At 47.4% G+C, this 25,031-nt stretch overlaps 1 protein-coding gene across 3 annotated transcripts in view; it reads left to right on the top strand.

Annotated features, from left to right (window-relative positions):
* Nucleotides 1-25,031, top strand: part of LOC139240382 (uncharacterized) — a 43,782-nt gene that overhangs the window by 14,346 nt on the left and 4,405 nt on the right. The window contains exon 4 of one of the 3 annotated variants that reach the window (XM_070868869.1): nucleotides 9,236-9,621. The exons of 1 other annotated variant lie outside the window; for it this stretch is intronic. The gene's annotated coding sequence lies outside the window, so the exon portion shown is untranslated. Of the gene's footprint in view, nucleotides 1-3,716; nucleotides 8,122-9,235; nucleotides 9,622-25,031 lie in introns of those variants that run through there. One more of the 3 variants, XM_070868870.1, reaches the window with a different exon arrangement.

Genomic DNA, 25,031 nt, shown 5'->3' on the forward strand with positions numbered 1-25,031 from the left:
TATTTATTTAATTGTTCTGTCATTTCCTTGTTCCCCATTACAAATTCTCCCATTTCTGGCTGTAAAGGACCTACATTTGTCTTCACTAATCTTTTTCTTTTTACGCACTTGTACAAACTTATGCAGTCGTTTTTTATGTTCCTTGCAAATTTACTCTCGTACTCTATTTTTCCCCTCTTAATCAATCTCTTGGTCCTTTTTTTGCTGAATTCTAAACTGTTCCCAATCCTCAGGCTTGCTACTTTTTCTGGAAACTTTGTATAACTCCTCTTTGGATCTAATACAATCCTTAATTTTTTTTGTTAGCCATGGTTGGGCCACTTTTCCTTTTGTGTTTTTAAGCCAGAAAGGAATGTATAACTGTTGCAATTCATGCATTCGTTCTTTAAATATTAGCCATTGCCTGTCCACTGTCATGCCTTTTAATGAATCTTTCTGAGCCAATATCCTTTCTCACTTGCTCCTGATTTCATCCTTTACTAACAATGTCACACCACCCCCTCTTCCTTTTGGCCTGTCCTTCCTAAATATCGAATATCTTTGGATATTCAGTTCTCAACCCTGGTCACCCTGCAACCATGTCTCCGTAATTGCAACTATATCGTATCCGTTTACATCTATTTGCGCTGTTAATTCGCCTACCTTATTACAGATGCTTTGTGCATTCAGATGCAATGCTTTTAAATTTGTCTTCTCCAACGCCGCTCCACCATCGTCCAGCTGGGTAGGACTGCACTCGCCTGGTTCCATTCTTATTTATCTAATCGTAGCCAGAGAATCTCCTGCAATGGCTTCTCTTCCACCTCCCGCATCGTTACCTCTGGTCTCCTCCAAAGATCTATCCTTGGCCTCCTCCTATTTCTCATCTCCATGCTGCCCCTCGGCGACATCATCCGGAAACACAGCGACAGTTTCCACATGTACGCTGCCGACACCCAGCTCTACCTCACCACCACTTCTCTCAACCCCTCCACTGTCTCTGACTTGTCAGACTGTTTGTCCAACATCCAGTACTGGATGAGCAGAAATTTCCTCCAATTAAATATTGGGAAGACCGAAGCCATTATCTTTGGTCCCCGCTACAAACTGCGTTCCCTAACCACTGACTCCATCCCTCTCCCTAACATCTGTCTATGGCTGAACCACATTGTTCGCAACCTTGGTGTCATATTTGACCCTGAAATGAGCTTCCGATCACCTATCAGCGACATAAGAGACCGTCTATTCCCACCTCCATAACATCGCCCCTCTCCGCCCTTTGCTTCAGCTCATCACTGCTGAAACCCTCATCAATGTCTTTGTTACCACCAGACTTGACTGTTCCAACGCATTCCATATTCTACCCTAAACTTGAGGATATCCAAAACTCGGCTGCCCCGTGTCCTAACTCGCACCAAGTCCTGCTCACCCATCACCCCCTGTGCTTGCTGACCTACATTGGCTCACAGTTAAGCAACGCCTTAATTTAAAAATTCTCATCCTTGTTTTCAAATCCCTCCATGGTCTCGCCCCTCCCTATTTCTGTAATCTCCTCCAGGCCCACAACCCCACGAGATATCTGTGCTCCTCGAATTCTGGCCTCTTGAGCAGCCCTGATTATAATCGCTTCACCATTGGTGGCCATGCCTTCAGCTGCCTGGGCCCCAAGCTCTGGAACTCCCTCCCTAAACCTCTCTACCTCCTCCTTTTCAGATACTCCTTAAAATCTACCTCTTTGACTAAGCTTTTGGCCATCAGCCCTAATTTCTCCTTATGTGAGTCAGGTCAAACTTTTGTCTGATAACACTCCTTTTGTTGTTGTTGATCCCATAAACATATCCTTCCTTTCATATCATATCCCATCTTTCGGATGAGACATTAAACCGAGGCCCCATCTGTCCCCTCGGGTGGATGTAAAAGCCACTATTTTGAAGAAGAACAGGGGAATTATCCCCGGTGTCCTGGGCCAATATTTATCCCTCAGTCAACATAACAAAAACAGATTATCTGTTCATTATGATATTGCTTTTTGTGGGAGCTTGCTGTAAGCAAATTGGCTGCTGCGTTTCCCACATTACAACAGTGACTACACTTCAAAAGTACTTCATTGGCTGTAAAGTGCTTTGAGACATTCGGTGGTCGTGAAAGACGCTATATAAATGCAAGTCTGTTTTTCTTCCATTCGTTTCTCCCTCATGTTTATCCAGCCTCTCCTTCAATGCATCTATACTATTCGCCTCAACCACTCTTTGTGGTAGCGAGTTGCACATTCTAACCGATCGCTGGGTAAAGAGGTTTCTCCTCAATTGTCTATTGGATTTATTAATGACTATCTTCTATTTATGGCCCCTAGTTCTGGTTTCGACTGTAACTGGTAACATATTTTCTACACTATCGAACCCTTTCATAATCTTGAAGACCTCTATCAGGTCACCCCTCAGTCTTCTAGAGCGAAGTGTCCCAGCCTGTTCAGTCTTTCCTGATGGGTATAACCTCTCCATTCTGGTACCATTCTAGTAAATCTGTTTTGCTCCTTATCCAGTTCCTCTACATCCTATTTATAATATGGAGACTGTGCACAATGCTCCCAAGTGTGGTCGAACCAAGGTTCTATACAAGGTTAACATAATGTCTCTGTTTCAGTTCTATCCCTCTAGAAATGCTTTGTTTGCTTTTTTTTTGGCCGCCTTAACCTGTGTTGCTACCTTTAGTGATGGGATAGCCCCTTTAGTGTTGATTTTTAGTCTCCTAAATGAGCATTTCACAACTGCGTCTCATTCGGTTAGCTTCAGAGGGGGCCAGTTTAGAGGTGTATGGGATGCATCAGGTTCATCTTACACTACAATACTACATTACACAGGCCACCACTGCTTCAATTTTAATTACTCTGCACTTCTAACCTGCCGCAAGGGCCCCTGCCAGTCTTTAAGCACAATTGTTTAAAATGGCGAGGTACCTCCACATGTCATCATCGGATGCAGGCCCCTCCTGTGGAGGGAACGTGTCCTTGCCCCTCATGTGCCCCCTTCACATTGTTCTCCCTCCCTCCCAGGGAAAAGCTGTCTATGACCAGTGTCACAGAATTACAATCTGGAGAGGAGCAGTAATGCTGGGAACCCTGAGCACCTGTAAAGAGGAGGCAGAGCAGATTGTGGGCAGGCAACAAGTACTTGCATTTACATAGCACCTTTAACGTGGTACAGCCGTTCCAAGGCGCTTCCCAGGAGTGTTAATCGGACAAAAATTGACACTGAGCCACATAAGGAGATATTGGGGCAAGTGAGCAAAAGCTTGGTCAAAGAGGTACGTTTTAAGGACTGTTTCAAAGAAGGATAGAGAGAGGCGGAGAGGTTTAGGGAGGGAATTCTAGAGCTCAGGACCCAGGCAGCTGAAGGCACGGCCACCAATGGTGGAGCGATGGAAATCGGGGACGCACAAGAGGCCAGAATTGGAGAAGCGCAGAGATCTCGGTGGATTATAGAGCTGGCGGAGGTTACTGAGCTCGGGAGGGATGAGGCGATGGAGAGATGTTTAAATTGGAGGCATTGCCGGACCGGGAGCCAATCTAGGTCAGCGAGCACAGGGGAACCGAGGGCAACCTTAGAGGTAAATTGGAGAAATGCTCACCATAGGGAGCTTTATTTGCTTTCACACTGTACTGCAATATTCTTGCACTCGGCCGTCACTCCTGCAAGGTGTACACAGCTGAATAATCTCTTCTATCGTTCACATTATAGGGGAGGCCTGGCAGGAAGAGGCCGGTCATAACATGGACCACCCACCCACTGGGGAATCTGCTGCTCGATTCACAGTCTGAAACGCTGCCTCTTGCTCTCCAATTCGACTAAAGACACGTTAACTTTCAAATCTATTGAATGTATACGTGGTTACAAGCAAGCAAAAATGTCTCTTATACTTACAAATAGGATACCCATCGGGAACCAGGAGCGTTGCCAATCCAGGCTGTTCTGAGCAGAATTATGGCACAGAAGAGGCCTTGCATTCTATTTCTACCCTTTCTATAACACGCCTACATCGGTCATCAAATATGATGCAACTCTCGCAGCGTGTATTATCCCGGTTTCTGTGGACAGACAGCGACTTGCATTGTCCAGTTCTGCAGCACAGACGTTGGGTCTTGGCTCTTAATAGCTACAATATCTGTCTTTTGGCTGAGTCGCTAAACCGAGCCCCCCGCCAGCCCTCTCGGCTAGACGTGAAAGATCCCACAGCCGTTGTTTCAAAGAAGAACAGGGAAATTCTCCCAGGTGTCCTGGCTAATATGTATCCCTCAGACAGCATCACTAAAATCAGATTTATCTGGTCATTATCGCATTGCCGTTTGTGGGACTTTGCTGTGAACAAATTGACTGCCACGTTTCCTACATTGCAACAGTGACTGCACTTCATTTTATTTTATTCGTTCCTGGGATGTGGGCGTCGCTGGCAAGGCTGGCATTTATTGCCCATCCCTAATTGTCCTTTGAGAAGGTGGTGGTGAGCCGCCGCCTTGAACCACTGCTGGCCGTGTGGGGAAGGTGCTCCCACAGTGCTGTTAGGGAGGGAGTTCCAAGATTTTGACACAGCGATATATTTCCAAGTCAGGGTGGTGTGTGATGGGGAGGGGAGCTTGGAGGTGGTGGTGTTCCCATGTGCCTGCTGCCCTTGTCTTTCTGGGTGGTAGAGGTCGAGGGTTTGGGAGGTGCTACCGAAGAAACCTTGGCGAGTTGCTGCAGTGCATCGTGTGGATGGTTCACACTTCAGCCACGGTGCGCCGGTGATGTAGGGAGTGAATGTTTAAGGTGGTGGATTAGATGCAAATCAAGTGGGTTGCTTTGTCCTGGATGGTGTCGAGCTTCTCGAGTGTTGTTGGAGCTGCACTCATCCAGGCAAGTGGAGAGTATTCCATCACACTCCTGACTTGTGCCTTGTAGATGGTGGGAAGGCTTTGGGGAGTTAGGAGGTGAGACACTAGCCGCAGAATGCCCAGCCTCTGACCCGCTCTTGTAGCCACAATATTTATGTGCTGGTCCAGTTATGTTTCTGGTCAATGGTGACACCCAGGATGTTGATGATAAGGGATTCGGCGATGGTAGTGCCATTTGAATGTTAAGGGGCCAGTGGTTAGACTCTCGCTTGTTGGAGATAGTCATTGCCTGACACTTGTGCGGTGTGAATGTTGCCTGCCACTTATCAACCGATGGCTGAATGTTGTCCTGGTCTTGCTACATTTGGGCATGGACTTCTCCATCATCTGAAGAGTTGTGAATGGCACTGAACACTGCTGTCATCAGCGAACATCCCCACTTCTGACCTTATGATGGAGGGAAGGTCGTTGAAGAAGTAGCTGAAGATGGTTGGGCCTAGGACACTGCCCTGAGGAACTCTTGCAGTGATGTCCTGTGGCTGTGATGATTGATCTCCAACCACCATAACCATCTTCCTTTGTGCTAGATATGACTCGAGCCAGTGGAGAGTTTTACCCCTGATTCCCATTGACTTCAATTTTATTAGGGCTCCTTGATGCCACACTCGGTCAAATGCTACCTTGATATCTAGGGCAGTCACTTCTCACCTTACCTCTGGAATTCAGCTCTTTTGTCCATGTTTGGACCAAGGCTGTAATGAGGTTTGGAGCTGAGTGGTCCTGGCAGAACCCAAACTGGGCATCAGTGAGCAGGTTATTGGTGAGTAAGTGCCATTTGATAACACTGTTGACAACACTTTCCATCACTTTGCTGATGATTGAGAGTAGACTTGTGGGATGGTATTTGGCAGGATTGGACTCGTCCTGCTTTTTGTGGACAGGACATACCCGGGCAGTTTTCTACGTTGTCGGATAGATGCCAGTGTTGTAGCTGTGCTGGAACAGCTTAGCTAGAGGCGCAGCTAGTTCTGGAGCACAATGTTGTTGGAGCCCATAGCCTTTGATGTATCCAGTGCGCTCAGCCGTTTCTTGATATGTGGAGCAAATCGAATTGCCTGAAGACTAGCTTCTGTGATGATGGGGACCTCAGGAGGACGCCAAAATGGATCATCCACTCGGTACTTCCAGCTGAAGATGGTTGTAAACGCTTCAGCCTTGTCTTCTGCACTCGTGCTGGGCTCCGCCATCATTGAGGTTGGGGATATTCATGGAGCTTCCTCCTCCCGTTAGTTATTTAATGGTTCACCACCATTCATGACTGGATGTGACAGGACTGCAGAGCTTTGATCTGATCCGTTGATTGTGGGATTGCTTAGCTCTGTTTATAGCTTGCTGCTTCTGCATTTTATATGTGTGTAGTTGCAGCTTCCTCAGGTTGCCACCTCATTTTTAGGTACACCTGGTGCTGCTCCTGGCATGCTCTTCTACACTCCTCATTAAACCAGGGTTGTTCCCCTGGCTTGATGGTAATGGTAGAGTGAGGGATATGTCAGACTTTGAGGTTACAGATTGTGGTGGAATACAATTCTGCTGCTGCTGATGGCCCACAGTGCTGCATGGATGCCCAGTTTTGAGCTGCTAGATCTATCCCATTTAGCACGGTGGTAGTGCCACATAACAGAATGGATGGTTGTCCTCAGTGTGAAGACGGGACTTCCTCTCCACAATGACTGTGCGGTGCTCGCTGCTACCAGTGCTGTAATGGACAGATGCATCTGCGACAGGTAGATTGGCGAGGACGAGATCAAGTAGGTTTTTCCCTCGTGTTGGTTCTCTCACCACCTGCCCAGTCTGGTAGCTATGTCCTTCAGGACTCGGCCAGCTTGGTCAGTAGTGATGTTACCGAGCCACTCTTGATGATGGACATTGAAGTCCCCCACCCAGAGTACATTCTGTGCCCTTGTTACACTCAATGCTTCTTCCCCGTGGTGTTCAACATGGTGGAGTACCGAGGGCGGGCGGTAGGTGGTAATCAGCATGGGATTTCCTTGCCCATGCTTGACCTGAAGCCATGAGACTTCATGGGGTCTGGAGTCAATGTTAAGGACTCCCAGGGCCACTCCCTCCCTCCCGTTTACCACTGTGCTACCAGCTCTGGTGGATTTGTCCTGCCGGTGGGACAGGGTATACCCAGGGATGGTGATGGAGGAGTCTGGGACGTTGGCTGAAAGGTATGATTTTGTGAGTATGACTAAGCTGTTGCTTGACCAGTCTGTGGGACACTTCTCCCAATTTTGGCACAAGTCTGGCAGCTATGTCCGTCAGGACTCGGCCAGCTCTATCAGTAGTGGTCCCCAGATGTTAGCGAGGAGGACTTTGAAGGGTCAACTGGGCTGGGTGTACCTTTGTCATGTCCGAAGCAGATACTGGATGGTCGGTCCAGTTTCATTCTTATTACTGTTTTCCGTAGCGGTTTGATACAACTGAGTGGCTTGCTAGATCATTTCAAAGGGCAGTTAAGAGTCACATATAGACCAGACCGGGTAAGGATGGCAGATTTTCTTCCCTAAAGAAAATTAGTGAACCAGATGGGTTTTTAACCACAGTTTCATGGTTACCATTACTGATACTAGATTGTTATTTCCAAATTTATTTAATTAACTGAATTTGAATTGCTGTGGTGTGATTCGCATTTGAACGCGCATCTCTAGGTTATTAGTCCAGGCCTCTGGATTACAAATCCAGTAACATAACCACTATGCTACTGTACCCTCACTGTAGTTCTTCACAGCAAGCTGGTGACTAAACCCCACTGAAACACAAATCCATTGGCGGAGATGGTGAAACATACAAACATAGAAACATAGAAAATAGGTGCAGGAGTAGGCCATTCGGCCCTTCTAGCCTGCACCGCCATTCAATGAGTTCATGGCTGAACATTCAACTTCAGTACCCCATTCCTGCTTTCTCGCCATACCCCTTGATCCCCCTAGTAGTAAGGACCTCATCTAACTCCTTTTTGAATATATTTAGTGAATTGGCCTCAACAACTTTCTGTGGTAGAGAATTCCACAGGTTCACCACTCTCTGAGTGAAGAAGTTCCTCCGCATCTCGGTCCTAAATGGCTTACCCCTTATCCTTAGACTGTGACCTCTGGTTCTGGACTTCCCCAACATTGGGAACATTCTTCCTGCATCTAACCTGTCTAACCCCGTCAGAATTTTAAATGTTTCTATGAGGTCCCCTCTCATTCTTCTGAACTCCAGTGAATACAAGCCCAGTTGATCCAGTCTTTCTTGATAGGTCAGTCCCGCCATCCCGGGAATCAGTCTGGTGAACCTTCGCTGCACTCCCTCAATAGCAAGAATGTCCTTCCTCAGGTTAGGAGACCAAAACTGTACACAATACTCCAGGTGTGGCCTCACCAATGCCCTGTACAACTGTAGCAACTGTACAAGTGAAGCACTCTGTCCCCACCTGTGTTGCGTTTTCAGCCACAGCCTCCTCAGGTGTGAGACTTCATCCAGTACACAGCGTAGATAAGTGATTGGAAAAATACCCAGGGTATTTCTTGTCGAGAGACAGGATGCTTGGAATTCACTTTGGCAGCTCCTCCTCCAGTCTGTCCTTGGGCTGCAGGGAGCTGATGTAGCCGAGAGAAGGGATTCTCAATCCTTTTGCTTCTGAGGTGTCCACCCCCCACCCCCACCCCATGTGTTATAAAAAATAAACATTCTCCCTGTGACAGAACACATTTTTTTCAGTACAGGCAAGTGCAAGGTCTTGAATTATAAATTAAAAGGGGAAAGAATCACAGGCGAGATTGAATCGAGTAAAGCACAGAGGTTCGATAAATGGGGCGTGTTCCTGAAATCCAAGTACACAGCTCCCTGAACATTTACCCGGGAACTGTTGTGATCAAAGTAGGAAATTCTCCATCGTCAACCGGGCAACTCCAGCAATAAACCTAATGGCAGCATAGCGAGACGGGAAGACAGTTAGGGCAGATCATTAACATTATATCCTGGGTGGTGACTTCCCAGCTCCTGCCAGATATTTTCTGCTCCACATTATCACCTTCACCAGCAGTCACCTTCACAAGAGGGATTGAGCATGATTCTGTGTTGGGATACATTTTGGGCAACTTTCCACAGCCTGAAACTCAACGGCCAAAATTCCTCGTCAGTATTGATACGCAGCCCTATCCTTTTTTTGCTATAAGTTCTATCTATTGCTCTTCAGTCTGAAGAAATATCTGTTAAAAGAATACCCTGAAGTTCACAGTCAATTAAAAATGGTCTTTGCTCACTCACTCAGTCTCAGGGAGTGCATGTGTCCCTTGGAAGCTTTAGCTATTGACTAAATCCTATGCTTCTCTTTATGCCTAGGAACCACAGAGGTCTATTAAATTTACGGACTAAAGTTATGGAACTCTAGAGTATTCTTGATTGTGTATCTTCTATTAAATCACTGCTATTGATGGGGTTTCCTAACACTGAATATGATTGTATGTGAAACCTTGAGACAAGCACGGAACATCATGTTGAGACTTGGTCAACACCCTCATTGCAAGGATCAGCCCAGCCATATGACTGACCCAGGGGATAGAAAGGACTGGGAGACTAAGCAACGATACTGCAGTCGAGTGGGTTGATTCCCCACACAGAGATCTACAAGAGATCAACCAAACTAATCAATCGTTTGGACTTGTACCTAAGGAAGTGGATGAATTATTTGCTTACTGTTGACTAATCAAGTAAAATAGTTGAACTAAGACTACCTGTTGCTGTGTCTTTCATACGGGTCAGTTGAAGAAGCAGAATCCTACACTGCTGAGCGACACAATTGTGGCTTTGTTACATACATTACAGTCGAAACAAATGATTCCCACTAAACAATGATTCCTGCGGCTTTTATTCATGCACGGACAGGAAGTAAACTCGCAGGATAGCGCAGATGAATACGTGGCTTGAGCAGTGGTGCAGCAGGGAGGGATTCAAATTCCTGGGGCATTGGAACCGGTTCTGGGGGAGGTGGGACCAGTACAAACCGGACGGTCTGCACCTGGGCAGGACCGGAACCAATGTCCTAGGGGGAGTGTTTGCTAGTGCTGTTGGGGAGGAGTTAAACTAATATGGCAGGGGGATGGGAACCAATGCAGGGAGACACAGGGAGACAAAAGGGAGGCAGAGGCAGGAAACGGAGGGGAGATGGGGGGCGGAGAGGCCCGGGGCGGGGAACAGGAAGGGCCACTGTGCGGCAGAATTCTAAAAGGACAAAGGGTGTTAAAAAAACAAGCCTGAAGGCTTTGTGTCTTAATGCAAGGAGTATCCGCAATAAGGTGGATGAATTAACTGTGCAAATAGATGTTAACAAATATGATGTGATTGGGATTACGGAGAGGTGGCTCCAGGATGATCAGAGCTGGGAACTCAACATCCAGGGGTATTCAACATTCAGGAAGGATAGAATAAAAGGAAAAGGAGGTGGGGTAGCATTGCTGGTTAAAGAGGAGATTAATGCAATAGTTAGGAAAGACATTAGCTTGGATGATGTGGAATCTATATGGGTAGAGCTGCAGAACACCAAAGGGCAAAAAATGTTAGTGGGAGTTGTGTACAGACCTCCAAACAGTAGTAGTGATGTTGGGGAGGGCATCAAACAGGAAATTAGGGGTGCATGCAATAAAGGTGCAGCAGTTATAATGGGTGACTTTAATATGCACATAGATTGGGCTAGCCAAACTGGAAGCAATACGGTGGAGGAGGATTTCCTGGAGTGCATAAGGGATGGTTTTTGAGACCAATATGTCGAGGAACCAACTAGGGGGGAGGCCATCTTAGACTGGGTGTTGTGTAATGAGAGAGGACTAATTAGCAATCTCGTTGTGCGAGGCCCCTTGGGGAAGAGTGACCATAATATGGTGGAATTCTGCATTAGGATGGAGAATGATAGTTAATTCAGAGACCATGGTCCAGAACTTAAAGAAGGGTAACTTTGAAGGTATGAGGCGTGAATTGGCTAGGATAGATTGGCAAATGATACTTAAGGGGTTGACTGTGGATGGGCAATGGCAGACATTTAGAGACCGCATGGATGAATTACAACAATTGTACATTCCTGTCTGGCGTAAAAATTAAAAAGGGAAGGTGGCTCAACCGTGGCTATCTGGGGAAATCAGGGATAGTATTAAAGCCAAGGAAGTGGCATACAAATTGGCCAGAAATAGCAGCGAACCTGGGGACTGGGAGAAATTTAGAACTCAGCAGAGGAGGACAAAGGGTTTGATTAGGGCAGGGAAAATGGAGTACGAGAAGAAGCTTGCAGGGAACATTAAGGCGGATTGCAAAAGTTTCTATAGGTATGTAAAGAGAAAAAGGTTAGTAAAGACAAACGTAGGTCCCCTGCAGTCAGAATCAGGGGAAGTCATAACGGGGAGCAAAGAAATGGCAGACCAATTGAACAAGTACTATGGTTCAGTATTCACTAAGGAGGACACAAACAACCTTCCGGATATAAAAGGGGTCAGAGGGTCTAGTAGGGAGGAGGAACTGGGAAATCTTTATTAGTCGGGAAATTGTGTTGGGGAAATTGATGGGATTGAAGGCCGATATATCCCCAGGGCCTGCATCCCAGAGTACTTAAGGAGGTGGCCTTGGAAATAGCGGTGCATTGACAGTCATTTTCCAACATTCCATTGACTCTGGATCAGTTCCTATCGAGTGGAGGGTAGCCAATGTAACCCCACTTTTTTAAAAAAAGGAGGGAGAGAGAAAACTGAATTATAGACCGGTCAGCCTGACCTCAGTAGTGGGTAAAATGATGGAATCAATTATTAAGGATGTCATAGCAGCGCATTTGGAAAATGGTGACATGATAGGTCCAAGTCAGCATGGATTTGTGAAGGGGAAATCATGTTTGACAAATCTTCTGGAATTTTTTGAGGATGTTTCCAGTAAAGTGGACAAAGGAGAACCAGTTGATGTGGTATATTTGGACTTTCAGAAGGCTTTCGACAAGGTCCCACACAAGAGATTAATGTGCAAAGTTAAAGCACATGGGATTGGGGGTAGTGTGCTGACGTGGATTGAGAACTGGTTGTCAGACAGGAAGCAAAGAGTAGGAGTAAATGGGTACTTTTCAGAATGGCGGGCAGTGACTAGTGGGGTACCGCAAGGTTCTGTGTTGGGGCCCCAGCTGTTTACATTGTACATTAATGATTTAGACGAGGGGATTAAATGTAGTATCTCCAAATTTGCGGATGACACTAAGTTGGGTGGCAGTGTGAGCTGCGAGGAGGATGCTATGAGGCTGCAGAGTGACTTGGATAGGTTAGGTGAGTGGGCAAATGCATGGCAGATGAAGTATAATGTGGATAAATGTGAGGTTATCCACTTTGGTGGTAAAAACAGAGAGACAGACTATTATCTGAATGGTGACAGATTAGGAAAAGGGAAGGTGCAACGAGACCTGGGTGTCATGGTACATCAGTCATTGAAGGTTGGCATGCAGGTACAGCAGGCGGTTAAGAAAGCAAATGGCATGTTGGCCTTTATAGTGAGAGGATTTGAGTACAGGGGCAGGGAGGTGTTGCTACAGTTGTACAGGGCCTTGGTGAGGCCACACCTGGAGTATTGTGTACAATTTTGGTCTCCTAACTTGAGGAAGGACATTCTTGCTATTGAGGGAGTGCAGCGAAGATTCACCAGACTGATTCCCGGGATGGTGGGACTGACCTATCAAGAAAGACTGGATCAACTGGGCTTGTATTCACTGGAGTTCAGAAGAATGAGAGGGGACCTCATAGAAACGTTTAAAATCCTGACGGGTTTAGACAGGTTAGATGCAGGAAGAATGTTCCCAATGTTGGGGAAGTCCAGAACCAGGGGTCACAGTCTAAGGATAAGGGGTAAGCCATTTTGGACTGAGATGAGGAAGACTTCTTCACCCAGAGAGTGGTGAACCTGCCACAGAAAGTGGTTGGGGCCAATTCACTAAATATATTCAAAAGGGAGTTAGATGAAGTCCTTACTACTCGGGGGATCAAGGGGTATGGCAAGAAAGCAGGAAGGGGGTACTGAGGTTTCATGTTCAGCCATGAACTCATTGAATGGCGGTGCAGGCTAGAAGGGCTGAATGGCCTGCTCCTGCACCTATTTTCTATGTTTCTATGTTTAAGAGATTGAAGCTGTTCCATGAGGAGGTCGCTGTGACATTGACATGCAGATGAGGACCTGGTTTCCTCTGTTGTCGCCCAAGACTAGCCACATTTTATCGTCCAAAACAGAGGCAAAGTCGGGGCAGACCGTTACATGAGGTCACCGCCCTGATTGGGCTCTCACTGTTCTTCTGAAGTGCTTCTACCTTCTATACACCTCTCCTCCTTTAAAATGCTCCATAAAACCTACCTCTTTGACCAAGTCTTTGGTCATGTGTCCTGATATCTCCTGTGGCTCAGTGTGAAAAATATTTATTGATCACGCTCTTCGTCAGTGCCTTGGGATGTTTTACTATGTTAAAACGGCTATAGAAATGCAAGGTTCACACGATGGTTTCTCTACCGAAGCCATTGTTTTTGGTCCCTGCCACAATCTCTGTTCCCTAGACTCTAACTCCATCCCTCTCCCCAACTTCTGTCTGAGGCTGAACCAGACTGTACGCAACCATGATGTCATATTTGATCCTGAAATGAGCTTTGAGCACACATCCATAGTATAATTAAGACGACCTATTTCCACCTCTGTAATATCGCCCGTACAGAAGGCCATGTACAGAGGCTGGTGCTGCTCCCTACATTTTTCTTCAATTTGTCGCGTGGTGAAGATCATGTCCATTGCGCCCCTTAGTGGGTGGAATCTGCATTGCGACTCTGGAAGGAGCTCTTCAGCCATTGGGAGAAGGCGATTAGGAGGATTCTTGCGATAATTTTCCCTGTGGTAGACAGCAGGGAAACTTCTCTGTAATTACTGCAATTGGACTTGTCACCTTTCTTGAAGAGGGTCATGATTATGACATTACAACAGTGACTACAATCTAAAAGTACTTGATTGGCAGTAAAGCGCTTTGAGACATCCAGTGGTTGAGAAAAGACCCTGCATAAATGCAAGTCTTTATTTTTTTTTCTCTCTCCCTCCTTTCTTAAATAGCGGCGATACATTTGCTACCTTCCAATCTGCAGGAACCAGTCTGAAATCTATAGAATTTTGGAAGTTGACAACCAATGCATCAACTATCTCCGAAGCCACTGCTTTCAAAACCCTAGGATGTCGGCTGTCAGGAGAGGTGGGCACCAGAGGGACTGGAGTCCATCATCACCCCGGCAACCAAATTTTAATTTGATCCGTTTAAAGTCTAAAATTAAATTTGTTTGTTGGTCGGTTTTAGTACCCCTTTAAAAGGGGACACTTCATTTGTAGGTTCAACTTAAAATAGTTGTAGGCCGTCGGGTCGAGGGGGTTTATCAGCTTTCTGTCCCATTAATTTCTCCAGTACTATATTTCCTCATTCTCACTTGGTCCCACTGCCCTGCACGTGTTGACCTCATTAATGTGCACCGAATCCCCTGGGAGGACAGACGCACCAACACTCGTGTCATCATTCAGGCCAACATCCCCAGCATTGAAGCATTGATCACACTTGATCAGCTCCGCTGGGCAGGCCACATTGTTCGCACGCCTGACACAAGATTCCCAAAGCGAGCACTCTACACGGCAAGTCTTCCTCGACTCCGAGGGACTGCCCATGATGATGACTGATTACATTACAGCAGATCCCATTCTTCGGGAGGGAGAGACGACCCGCCCACTGTGATGATATGGACAGTCACTTGAGCCAATCAGGCCCTGGTGTGAGAGCCAATCACCGAGAGCCAATTACCTGACAATCAGCGGGGAAACCGAACTGTCTTGGAGCGGCCAATGGAAGGCCAGGGTGTGTGGAGTTGGACCAATGGTGCTGAAGGGTGTGGGGGAGCGGGTCGATGGGCTTTCGGGTCCGGTCGGGCAAACCTGTCGCTTGCACTGAGGTTGGGACAATGCGCGAGCATGTAAATGCCGGGCTCCTCTGGATCCTGCTCTGGAGATGCGTTTTGGACACAATCCGTGGCTGGATCAGCAGCACGATCAAGGACTGTATCAGGGACTGGATCAGCAACTGGTGGAATCGATGCAACTGGATCCGAAACGTTTACGAGTGGCTGCAACTGTCCCACGGGGACAGTTCGAAAGCAGGTCTCAGTTACACAGGTAGGAAACGGAGGGGAGAGGGTGTAGTGGGGGAGCGCCGCACTGTCTGAGGGGGTCATCATCATCATCATAGGCAGTCCCTCGGAATCGAGGAAGACTTGCTTCCACTCTAAAAATGAGTCCTTAAGTGGCTGAACAGTCCAATACGAGAGCCACAGTCTCTGTCACAGGTGGGACAGACAGTGGTTGAGGGAAAGGGTGGGTGGGACAGATTTGCCGCATGCTCCTTCCGCTGCCTGCGCTTGTCTTCTGCACGCTCTCGGTGACGAGACTCGAGGTGCTCAGCGCCCTCCCGGATGCACTTCCTCCACTAGGGCGGTCTTTGGCCAGGGACTCCCAGGTGTCGGTGGGAATGTTGCACTTTATCAGGCAGGCTTTGAGGGTGTCCCTTGTAACGTTTCCTCTGTCCACCTTCGGCTCGTTTGCCGTGAAGGAGTTCAGAGTAGAGCGCTTGCTGTCGGGCATGCGGACAATGTGGCCTGCCCAGCGGAACTGGGAGTGTGGTCAGTGCTTCGATGTTGGGGATGTTGGCCTGGTCGAGGATGCTAACGTTGGTGCGTCTGTCCTCCCAGGGGATTTGTGGGATTTGTAGGATCTTGCGGAGGCATCGTTGGTGGTATTTCTCCAGCGACTTGATGTGTCTACTGCACATGGTCCATGTCTCTGAGCCATACACGAGGGCGGGTATTACTACAGCCCTGTAGACCATGAGCTTGGTAGTAGATTTGAGGGCCTGGTCTTCGAACACTCTTTTCCTCAGGCGGCCAAAGACTGCGCAGGCGCACTGGAGGCGGTGTTGAATCTCCTCATCAATGTCTGCTTTTGTTGATAAAAGGCTTCCGAGGTATGGGTAATGGTCCACGCTGTCCAGGGCCGCGCCGTGGATCTTGATGACTGGGGGAGCAGTGCTGTGTGGTGAGGAAAGGTTGGTGGAGAATCTTTGTCTTACAGATGTTTAGCGTAAGGCCTATGCTTTTGTACACCTCAGTAAATACGTCGACTATGTCCTGGAGTTTAGCCTCTGTATGTGCGCAGACGCAGGCGGCGTCCGCGTACTGTAGCTTGACGACCGGGATAGTACTGGCGACTCCTGCGACGAGGGGCCCAATGGCCGACTCCTGCTCCTATTTCTTATGAAATGTTCCAAGGCGCTTCATAGGAGTATTATGAGATAAAACATTTGACACCGAACCGCTTAAGTCGACATTAGCGCAGGTGACCAAAAGCTTGGTTAAAGAGGTAGGTTTTAAGAAGCGTCTTGAAAGAAGAAAGAGAGGTAGAGAGGCGGAGAGGTTTAGGCAGGGAGTTCCAGAGCTTGGGGCCCAGGCAACGGAAGGCACGGCCACCGATGGTGGAGCGATTATAATCAGGGATGGTCAGGAGCGCAGACATCTCGGCGGGGGGGGTGGTTGTGGGTCTGGAGGAGATTAGAGATAGGGAGGGGCGAGGGCCATGGAGGGATTTGAAAACAAGAATGAAAGTTTTGAATTTGAGGCGTTGCTGACCTACATTGATTCCCAGTTAAGCGAGCACAGGGGGTGATGGGTGAGCAGGACTTAGGATTTCGGCTGCCGAGTTTTGGGTCAGCTCCAGTTTACATAGGGTAGAATGTGGGAGGCCAGCCAAGAGTGCGTTGGAATAGTCAAATGTAGAGGTAACAACGGCATGGGTGAGGGCTTCAGCAGCGGATGAGCTGAGGCAAAGGGTGGAGACGGGCGATGTGGAAATAGGCAGTTTTAGTTATGCTGCGGATATGTGGCCGGAAGCTCATTTCAGGGTCAAATGACACCAAGGTTACGAACAGTTTGGTTCAGCCACAGACAGGAGTTGGGGAGAAGAGGGATGGGGTCAGTGGCGAGGGAATGGAGTTTGTGGCTGGGACTGAAAACAAGCGGCTGGATTTTCAGCTCTTTCATGTCTTGGTGGGGCGATAAATGCTGCTTGGGACTTTTCCATACATTAAAGGCACTATGTAAATACAGGTTGCTTCTTTGTTGTTGTACGGGCATAGGAGAACAGGAGGAGGCCATTCAGCCCCTCGAGCCTGTTCCGCCATTCAATTAAACAACGGCTGATCTGTATCTTAACTGCATGTACCTGCCTTGGTTCTGTAATCCACAATACCCTTACCCAACAGAAATTCCACCCACCCAGAGGAAATAGTTCTTCGCTATCTGCCCTGTCAAATCCTTTAATCATTTTAAAAACCTTAATTAAATCACCCCTTAATCGTCAATGCTCAAGGGAATACCAGTCTAGCCTATGCAACCTGTCCTCATAATTTAACCCTTTTAGCCTGCATACCATGGATTAACCTGTGCCACATGAACCCAAATGGAGCACAGAATAACAACTTGTATTTATATAGCGCCTTTAACGTAGTAAAACGTCCCATGATGCTTGACAGGAGCGATTATCAAACAAAATTTGACACCGAGTCACAGAAGGAGATGTTAGGGCAGGTGACCAAAAGCTTGGTCAAAGTGGTAGGTGAGAGAGGTGGTGAGGTTTAGGGAGGGAATTCCAGAGCTTAGGGCCCAGGCAGCTGAAGGCATGGCCACCGATGGTGGAGCGATGGAAATCGAGGGGATGTTCAAGAAGGTAGAATTGGAGGAGTGCAGAGATCTTGATGGATTGTGGGGTTGGAGGAGATTATATAGAGATAGGAAGTGGGGCAAGGAGGCCATCGAGGGATTGGAAAGAAAGGGTGAGAATTTTAAAATCGAAACGTTGCTTAACCGGAAGCCAATGTAGGTCAGCGAGCACAGGGGGTGATGGGTGAGCAGGACTTGGTGCGGAGGACACAGAGGGCTGCAGTTGTTGTAAAATGACCATATTGGTATTGGCAATGCAGAGAGAGGGGGACTGGAGACGAGGTGATAAGAATTGCCTACCAGACAAAAAGCTTTCTCTTGTATCAAATCCAGACAGTAAATGCTATTAAAACAAGGGCTCAGAATCAATAAGCAACCTTCAGGCAACAATGCAGACTGAATGAGTTCTTCTGGTCTCTGCTAATTGTTTCCTAAATGATCCATTTGCTGCTGAAATGTTATTCCAAGTGGGGATAATGTGGGATGTAATGAATAGATAGATGCACTGGGAGATTTGCTCCATATACACTTGGCAGGCAGGGAGACCCATTACAGAACCTTCTCATGGAATGGGGTGGGGAGAAGATGAAATATGTCTTATGGTTTACAGAGCAGTGGTGATACCTACCTTCCTATATGCTTTATAGATATGGACTATGTACAGCAGGCACCTCAAAGCACTGGAGAAGTATCACCAATGCTACCTCCGTAACATCCTGCAAATCCAACATCCCACCAACGCCCTCTCTCAGGCCAACATCCCCAGCATCGAAGCACTGACCACACTCGATCAGCTCCACTGGACGGGCCACATCCATCCGCATACCCGATACTAGACTCCTAAAACAAGCGCTCTACTCGGAACTCCGACACGGCAAGCAAGCCCCAGGTGGGCAGAGGTAACGCTTCCAAGGCCTCCTTGGAAAAAGTGCAACATCCCCACCGACACCTAAGAATCTCTGGCCAAAGACCGCTCAAAGAGGAGAAGCATCCGGGAAGGCGCCGAACACCTCGAGTCTCTTCGCCGGGAGCATGCGGAAGCCAAGCGCAAACAATGGAAGGAGCGGTCTCACCAGTCACCTGAGAACTCATTAGTGTGGAAGCAAGTCTTCCTTGACTCCGAGGGGGGGGGAGGGGAGGGAAAGGGAGGGGAGGGGAGGGAGAGAGGGGGGAAAGGGGAGGGAGGGGGAAAGAGAGGGGGGGGCGAAGGGAGGGGGAAAGAGAGGGGGGGCGAAGGGAGGGGGAAAGGGAGGGTAGGGGAGGGAGAGGGGGGGAAGGGAGGGGAGGGAGAGAGGGGGGGGAAGGGAGGGGAGGGAGAGAGGGGGGGAAAGGGAGGGGAGGGAAGGGAGAGAGAGGGGGTGAAAGGGAGGGGAGGGAGAGAGGGGGGGGGGAAGGGAGGGGAGGGAGAGAGGGGGAGGGAAAGGGAGGGGAGGGAGAGAGGGGGGGAGGGGAGGGAGAGAGGGGGGGAAAGGGAGGGGAGGGAGAAAGGGGGAGGGAAAGGGAGGGGAGGGAGAGAGGGGGAGGGAAAGGGAGGGGAGGGAGAGAGAGGGGAGGGAGAGAGGGGGAGTGAGAGAGTGAGGAGGGGAGGGAGCAGGGGGGAGAGGGAAGGGGGGAGGGGGAGAGGGAAGGGAGGAGGGAGGGGGGGAAAGAGGAGGAGGAGGAAGGAGAGAGTGGAGGAGGAGGATGGGGAAGGGGGGAAAGGGAGGGGAGGGAGAAAGGGGGAGGGAAAGGGAGGGGAGGGAGAGAGAGGGGAGGGAGGGAGGGGGAGTGAGAGAGTGAGGAGGGGAGGGAGGGAGGGAGGAGGGGAGGGAGCAGGGAGGAGGGGGGAGAGGGAAGGGGGGAGAGGGAAGGGAGGAGGGAGGGGGGGAAAGAGGAGGAGGAGGAAGGAGAGAGTGGAGGAGGAGGACGGGGAAGGAGCGAGAGAGAGGAGGACAAAGGGGATCAAGGGGTATGGAGAGAAAGGGGTTCTGAGGGATCTTATTGAATGATCTTATTGAAAGGTGTGCAGGCTCGAAGGGCCGAATGGCCTACTCCTGCACCTATTTTCTATGTTTCGATGACCCGTAACGGATCAAACATGTCATATCTGCCCTGTTTAAACCAGCGTCCAATGGTCAGATAGAGAGAGCAGTGTAAACCATCAAGCAAGGCTTGAAGAGGGTAACTGAAGGCTCACTGCAGACTCTCCTATCCCGAGTCCTGCTTAGCTACCGCACGAGTCGCCACTCACTCACTGGGATCCCACCTGCTGAACTGCTCATGAAAAGAACACTTAAGACAAGGCTCTCGTTAGTTCACCCTGATCTACATGAACAGGTAGAGAGCAGGCGACTTCAACAAAGTGCATACCATGATAGCGCAAATGTGTCACGTGAGATTGAAATCAATTATCCTGTATTTGTATTAAATTATGGGCAAGGTCCCAAGTGGCTTCCTGGCCCTGTCGTGGCCAAAGAGGGGAGCAGGGTGTTTCAGGTCAAACTTTCAAATGGACTCATTCACCGGAAACACTTGGACCAAATCAAACTCAGATTCACGGACTATCCTGAGCAACCCACCTTGGACCCTACCTTTTTTGATCTCCCAACATACGCACCAGTTGACCACGAAGCAGAACCCATCATCCACAGCAGCCCTGCAGGGCCCAACACACCAGGCATCCCAGCAAGGCCAGCTGCCCAGCAGCCCAGCAAGGGTCAACAAATGATTCAATAACACCAGCTTTCACACCGAGAAGATCAACCAGTGCAAGAAGGGCCCCAGATCGACTCACATTGTAAATAGTTACACTATTGACTTTGTAGTGGCAGGCGGGGTGGAGAGAGTGTTGTTATATATGTGGACTTGTATTTACTCTGTACAGCCACCAGAGGGCTCATTCCCTGGAGTCCCAAGGGATCCCATAATCCCTTGGGAGCACAGGTATTTAAGGAGGCTTCACAAGTTGGAAAGCACTCTGGAGACCTGCAATAAAAGACGAAGGTGACACTTTACTTTGAGCTCACAGTGTTCAGTCTGACTCTTTCTCCATGCACAACAGACCCGTTTATTCCTACTCTCTGCTTCCTGTCTGCCAACCAGTTCTCTATCCATGTCAAAACATTACCCCTAATACCATGTGCCTTAATTTTGCACACTAATCTCTTGTGTGGGACCTTGTCAGAAGCCTTTTGAAAGTTCAAATACGCCACATCCACTGGTTCTCCCTTATCCACTCTACAAGTTACATCCTCAAAAAACTCTAGAAGATTTGTCAAGCATGATTTCCCTTTCATAAATCCATGCTGACTTGGACCGATCCTGTCACTGCTTTCCAGATGCACTGCTATTACATCTTTAATAATTGATCCCAGCATTTTCCCCACCACCGATGTCAGGCTAACCTGTCTATAATTCCCTGGTTTCTCTCTCCCTCCTTTTTTAAAAAGAGGGATTACATTAGCAACCCTCCAGTCCATAGAAACTGATCCAGAGTCCATGGAATGTTGGAAAATGATCACCAATGCATCTACTATTTCTAGGGCCACTTCCTTAAGTACTCTGGGATGCAGACTATCAGGCCCTGGGGATTTATCGGCCTTCAGTCCCTTTTTCCCCAACACCATTTCTTGACTGATAAGGATTTCCCTCAGTTCCCCATTCTCGCTCGACCCTCGGTCCCCTAGTATTTTCTGGAGGTTATTTGTGTCTTCCTTAGTGAAGACTGAACCAAAGTATTTGTTCAGTTAGTCTGCCATTTCCTTGTTCCGCATTATGAATTCACCTGATTCTGACTGCAAGGGACCCAAGTTTGTCTTCACTAATCTTTTTCTCTTCACATATCTATAGAAGCTTTTGCAGACAGTTTTTATGTTCTCTGCAAGCTTACTCTCATAATCTATTTTCCCCCTCCTAATTAAACCCTTTATTCTCCTCTGTTGTATTCTAAATTTCTCCCAGTCCTCAGGTTTGCTGCTTTTTCTGGCCAATTTATATGCCTCTTCCTTGGATTTAACACTGTGGATATCTGAACGGAATATATGGAATTAAGGACAGTAAAGTAAACGGGATATATGAAAATGTATAAGCCATGGAAGAATAGCTGGGAGAATGTCAGATTGCAAATAGTGCAACATCAGCATAGCTAACAGTCTGTCTCAAGCTTTCAAGTCACTAATCCTGCCAATAATATATAATTGTAACATGAAATACATCTGCAGAATTGCAAGGTCTCAGTTAATAGTCACACCATTAGATTGAAACATTTAGAGGCAATGCTTGAGCTTTCAAGAAGAACATCTCATATAGATTGACTAATGAGTGGCTGAGTTAGACTGTCAATCCATTTGTATTTTGTTATCTGATTTCTAAACTGTATAACTGTTAACGCTTTACGATGTAACTTCACCTATCCGTAGGGAGTGTGTACGCTCTATCCAGAGAGTATATCTTCTGTCTGATAGGTCTTACTGGCCGGTAATAAAGACTGCTTTGTTCAAAGCACAAGAGGTATTCGACTCAGTAATTTTACTGAACCAGATTGAGGTAAAAGAATCCAGGAATTTACATTTGGTGTCAGAAGTGGGATCTCAACGGACGACTGCCGAAAACTTGCGAATTAAGAGCCAGACTAGCCTTGGACGAGACGAGGGGAAAATGGCCACTGGAGTGAGTATGATTTCAATACTGCTCCAGTTTCCCCCGATTTCAAAAGTCTGAGGAAAGTTTAGCCACTCGCTGGTTCTCAGGTAGTGTCTGAACGAGATCCAGGACAATCTGGTGAATACCTTTCAAACTTAGAATAGGGATAGAGATAGGGAAATTGCGCGATGACGCAAACCAAGCGGCGACTTGGAAAGATAGTTAGAGCTAGATAGGGATAGATGATCAATCATGGATCCAAAAAAAATTAATAGGAAAGAAAAGAGACTCTTGTGAATGTCTGTTTAAATGAGAAATGCTTCTGTGATTTTTACTGTAGAAAAAAAGCCGGGGAGTTGTGGTTTGTTTTATCTCAAACAGAATGAAAGTTTGTTTTAACCCTTCGTAGTGTTGTCCTGTATGTGGGAAGTTTAAGAGTGTGAACCTTATTGAATTACGTATATTCGGATGATAAGTTACGGAGCCAGGAAATGCCCAAAGGATAGGTTTGTTAAAAAAAAAAGAAAAAATTACATGGTCCCGGTGGTTAAAAAAAAAAAGAAAAACTTGTTGAAAGAAAACATTCAGAGAAGGCACAGCAAAACAACTGAGATGGATTCAAAAGGATTTAAAAAAAAAAATTATATTAAATAACACGACCTTGAGGCTGGAACAATTGAGATAACGAAAAGCAGTCCACAGCCTACGTGCCAGACTTCTCTCTAGTTATACAAAAAAAAGTAACGTACTAAATAGGTGCTAAAAAAAAATTGTTCTGAGATTTTAAATTATGGAAAAAATTCCACTACAGTAAAAAAAAAATAAAATCACTCCTGTCCAATTGGCAGAAAAACTCCATTAAATTAGGGCTTTCATTGACTGATTGAATTTAAACTGCGCAGTAATGCGAAAGGATAGGGAAATTTGGAGACTGAAAGAAATTAATTGAGGCTCATAAGAAATCAAAATTAGAAAATTAGGCTCACAGGGAATAAAATGGGGATTTAAATAGAGGATAGGTGTTGAACTCAGGTACGACGAAGGGACCTTGAATATCACTTGGCCCGTCTCGGCTCTGATTGAATTAAAAAAAAAACCCCCGCAGTAACTCGGAAGGTAGGGCCGACGCGAACGCGCAGCGGCGCGAGCGTGCGGCCGAGAAGAGAAGGGCCGAAGCAAACGCGCAGTGACGTAAACGCGCAGTGAAGCGAACGCGCAGTGACGTCAACGCGCAGTGATGTAAACGCGCAGTGAAGCGAACGCGTAGTGACATAAACGCGCGGTGACGTAAACGCGCAGTGGCGCCGACGCGTAGTGACGCAGAGGTGCAGCAACGCGAATCGCGAAAGTCAGTGCTAATGGAGGTAAGTCTTTGTAAGTTTTAAGTGTTTAGAGTTTTAAGTAAAGTTTTAAGTATTGAAATCGCGCGGCGACGCGGGTAAGTGTTAGAAGTCTTTGTCTATTTTGTAAATCGCGCGGCGACGCGAACCGCGCGGCGACGCGGGTAAGTGTTAGAAGTCCTTATTTATCTTTTAAAGTTTAAAGTATCTTAACTCGCGCGGCGACGCGAGCCACGGGTCGACGCGGATTGCGCGGCGACATGAACTGCGAGGCAACGCGGATTGCGTGGCGATGTGAACTGCGAGGCAACGTGGTAGTTTAGTATTGAAATCGCGCGGTGACGCGAACCGCGCGGCGACACGGGTAAGTGTTAGCATTAGTAAAGTTTGGTTATTTGGAGTTAGTTAAAGTCAGTGTTAGTTTCTGTAAAGTCTGTGTCTATTTTTAAGTTTGTTTAAATTGCATGACGACACGAACGCGTAGCGACACAGTAATACGAGGGGCAGTGTGAAAATGGGTAATCAGTTAGATAAAACCACGGATGCAGATAGTCCGCTACAAAAGCTATGTGAGGAATTCCCTGAAAGAGCTGAAGACTTTAGAAAATTATCAGGAGCCCTGAACAAATTATTAGGGGATGACCAGTGGCCTCTAGGTGACACTAGAAGCGTAGAGGTAAAAAAAAAAGCACAGGGATTAATTTGGAGAAGGGGACGAGGAAAAGGGGATAAAAAAATTTAATTGCAACCTGGCGACATTATTGTCAGAAATTAAAAGATGCATCACTTCTATCAACTTGGCAAACAAATGCTATTAAATTAGGACTTGCATTGACAGAGGGAACACATGTTAAAACTGTAGACGTCTTAAAAAAAAAAGAGAATGTGCGCACGAGAAACTTGCTAAGAGATCCTCTGGGACCTCTGAGAAAGGTATTGATCAACTACAAGTTAAAATGGCTGGCTTTGTGTTAACCGAGGCTGATGATGAAATTGATGAGTGGCCACTGACTCAGCGCCCAACGGCGCCTCCCGCACCCCCTGGCCTCTTGCTCCAGTCCTCTTCCCAACATCCTCCACCTAACACTCCGGTAAAAAGAGTTAGGAACAACCACATATCACCAAAGCAACAAACCCAAACTGACTCCTCATCCTCTGATAGCGATTCGGATCCCCAGTTCACAGGCAATATAGCCGAAAGGACCAGATCTCACACTCGAAAGGGCAGAACTATATCTCGACATCACAAACAGTCCCGTAAATCTTCTAGTCAACCTACCAGTCCAAGTTGTGAAAGACATAGCAAACACCCCCGCCGATCGAGACGCAGAACTGTCAAGCAGTCAGACAGCTCTGAAACATCCTCCGGCCTAGAAATGATTTCCA

The sequence above is a fragment of the Pristiophorus japonicus genome, chromosome 31, assembly GCF_044704955.1.
Source record: "Pristiophorus japonicus isolate sPriJap1 chromosome 31, sPriJap1.hap1, whole genome shotgun sequence".
Taxonomy (NCBI): Eukaryota; Metazoa; Chordata; class Chondrichthyes; family Pristiophoridae; genus Pristiophorus; species Pristiophorus japonicus.